We start from the raw sequence: 3,363 nt of genomic DNA on the forward strand, positions 1-3,363 counted from the left end.
CTTCGAGCATAAATTTTCATTGAAAATGCTTCGATGAAAAAATTTTTTTTGGGAAATTATCCTGAGGCTAAATTAAAAAATATTTTATCCCAAACATTTTTTATGCGTGAATGCAAATGATTTTGAAATCGAGCCAAAAGAGCTGCGAACAAATCTTCCTTAGCCAGCAAACTAGAATTTCTTGTGGGAAAACCATAAATTTCCCGCCAGTGACAAGAACGACGAAGCATATGTGGGGAAAATGTGAGATTTTCCACTATTTGCAAAAACTTCTTTCGCTAATTTTCCCACCAAATTACACACACACACACACGCCTTTCGCATGTGGGATTTTGCCATGTCGAAAAAGCTGCGGAAGAGTGTTTGTCAAAGTGGAAAAAGAGTACAATTTTCCATGAGTTTCCACACTGTTGAAGTCTTTTCGTGTGGCATTTTTACTATTCTTTCTCGACACAGGAAAAAAAGCCAGTGTAGTTAGAAGGCAATAAATTCCGCAATAACCCTTCGTGGAGTGAAATAAATCTCCTCGACGGGGAGGCGAAAAGGAAAAGCATCCAGCCTTTTTTACGTTTCTCCCAACAAATCACTCCTGAGCATTTTCTCTTACTTTCCGTCACTGCAGCGCCGCTCTTATTCTTTCAATTAGAGCTCCACATTTGCCTTAGATTCGGGGGTTTAGCAGAAGAAATGAAACATTGGACAGTGTTTCATTTCGAAAGTGACCGTTTTTTTTTCGAAGTTTCAAGTCAAAGGTTGCGTGAAAATTCAGTCCAAAATAAATATTTTCTTCTTGCAATTACTGAAGAATTCTATCAATAAATAATAACAATAGTAATATAAAGTTCCATAGAATCGTTTACCTATTAATTGTATGTAAAAAAGACTTAAGCACGCTGAGTTTATTTCGTAAAAAATGCAACTTCTCCGAATACAACAAGATAGAACGTTAAATACAAAATTCTTGTGATCGCAGGCGAAATTCCGCGATCTAATCATGATTAATTTAATGTAAACCAGTTCCAAATGCAATTATCTGTGATTTCCACATGAACGGAAATTTTGCCGAAACTTTATCAAGAAAACATCTCTGAAAAGAATTGTTTGCTTTAGTCCTTTCGTCTCTTCGGCGGCTCCTGCAGAACATTATGCAAGTCAGAGGGAATTTCCATAGCGGAATAACAAGAGGCCGGCCAGAAACGAAGCCGGTGCACGCTAGAGTGTCCCCGAGTGGCAGTTCCAGCCCCCAAATTGCTCCTCCACGGATGGTTTGGGGCGGTGAAATCTGGCCAAATTAGTGAGCACGAGGAATTCCCTCGGGAAAGGCAAAATTGTGGCGCGCAAACGAAGCGAGAAAAGCCACATAAAATGAAATAATTAGCTCTAAAAGTTCCCAAATGGGATTTTTTCCCTTCTTCCTGGACGCACACACAGGGAAATCAATCACTGAACCGAGGGAGAAGATATCGAGACACCTGCTGACAAATAAAGTGATTTTTCCTTTCACTCCATTGAGCATCATTGCGCGAAGTTTTCCGCCTAAATCCCTGAGACTTTTGGCCCCCTTTTCGGCGAAAGCCACCCTCGGTCTCTGAAATATTCAAATAAATGCAGATCCAATGCGATTTACCTCGGAATCAGCACGTCGTCGACATCCTCCTGATGCTCAGCGCCCTCCGAGGAATCCCGGCCGAGGGATGGAGTGAAGTCAGCCATCAGAGGACAACTATGACAATTTCTCACTGATGATTCTGGGATTTGCTGCGAATCGAGGGGCGCGGCGGAGTGAAAGGGAGGAGAATTCCAGCTGGAACTTTCAAACATGAATACTTGCAAAATGTGAATTTAAGAGAGGAATTAAGCAAAATTTGATTAGAGACACTCTTTCACTTGTGAAACTACCAGAAATATTCAGCTTCAGCTGCTTTCAATTTGAAGACGGAGAGAAAAAACTCCCCTCGGCGGTGAAATGCCTGAAGAAAAGCACCCTCCCGAGAGAGAGCTTTAAGAAATGAATATTGACCGCAATAAAATGTTATTATTCCCTCTCGGTGGGATATTTCTGGTTTGGAAAATAAATTATTGGCCATCGAGGCGACTGGCGAAGAGGCACCCCAACGAAAAAGCCAGCAAATGGTCAGAGAGGAATTTTTATTTGCCTGTTATTCGCCATCGACAGGCGAATGGGTGTGTTTTTATCAAAATTTTATTGTTCTCCGGTGTCTGTTTTCAATTTCTTCAAGTGTTTTGCAGGTCATTTTTGGCAAGGGAATCCAATAAGATGAATATGGAAAATTGTTATTGAGAATTCACAGCATTATTAAAATTGTTTAGTATTCGGAATAAATGATTTCGAGTTTGTGTGTCTTTGCTGAATAAGACCCAAAAGTCACAGTGTATCGACTAAGAGTGCGTCTTCAGTAAAGAATCATATTTTGAAAAGTAACGAGATATTAACTTAGATGATATCAGAGTGATGAAAATCCTGTGAAAAATTGTCTCAGAGGTGCAAAATAAGTCTGTGTCAACACCTCGCTTGGAGCAAATAATATCTGAAAGTCATCTTCGGTTAATGTCTACATAAAAGACAAGCGAAGAAGCGAAGTAAAGATAAATGTTTCTCACAACAGACAAATTCAACAAAGTCTGGAGACACAAAATACTTTTATTAATATTAATTCTTGATTACAGTTGAATAGTTGTTTTCATTGCCAAATATTATGTCTCTGTGACAAATATTATTAGATTGCAAAATTTCAAGTGAAATTAATCATCATGAGATTTTCCTACGCAATTATCGCCGTTTCTATGCTCTTCCTTCTGGTGAATTCTTACGGTAAGAATTCCTAATTAAGCTGTTGTAGTGTCATTTTCAGTGTGATTCGAGATGAGGACAGTTGAAACTCGTACGTAACTTAATCTTTCCATATTCGTTTCCTATTGCTTTCTTCCTCTGCATAGACTTGGACGTGGATATTGATACGGGCTTGGGCGGAGACTTGGATTTAGACATGCAAACAAGTTTAGAAGTGGAATTAATCGATCTCCTTGTCGGCGTAGATTTTAGTGTTGATGTGGATGCAAATATTCCTGAAGCGTTGAACTCTCCAAATTCCGAGGATGCCTAATAAAATCATCAATCTCATATGTTTCTGTAATAAAACAGTCAATATAGAAAATATTCTGTGCAATTTTCACGCAAGAACTTCATGTTTCATGCAATTCAATCATACAAATACGCTGTTGTGTGCAACTAGTTGCGTGTTTCATATTTCTGAATTATTTCGTTGCATGAAACACATTTCAAAAATTCAGTTACGAACCGTTGAATGTCCGGCGGAATTCTAACAAGTGAAAAAGAAACGC

Source organism: Phlebotomus argentipes, unplaced genomic scaffold (assembly GCF_947086385.1).
Source record: "Phlebotomus argentipes unplaced genomic scaffold, Phlebotomus argentipes genome assembly scaffold_18, whole genome shotgun sequence".
Classification (NCBI taxonomy): domain Eukaryota; kingdom Metazoa; phylum Arthropoda; class Insecta; order Diptera; family Psychodidae; genus Phlebotomus; species Phlebotomus argentipes.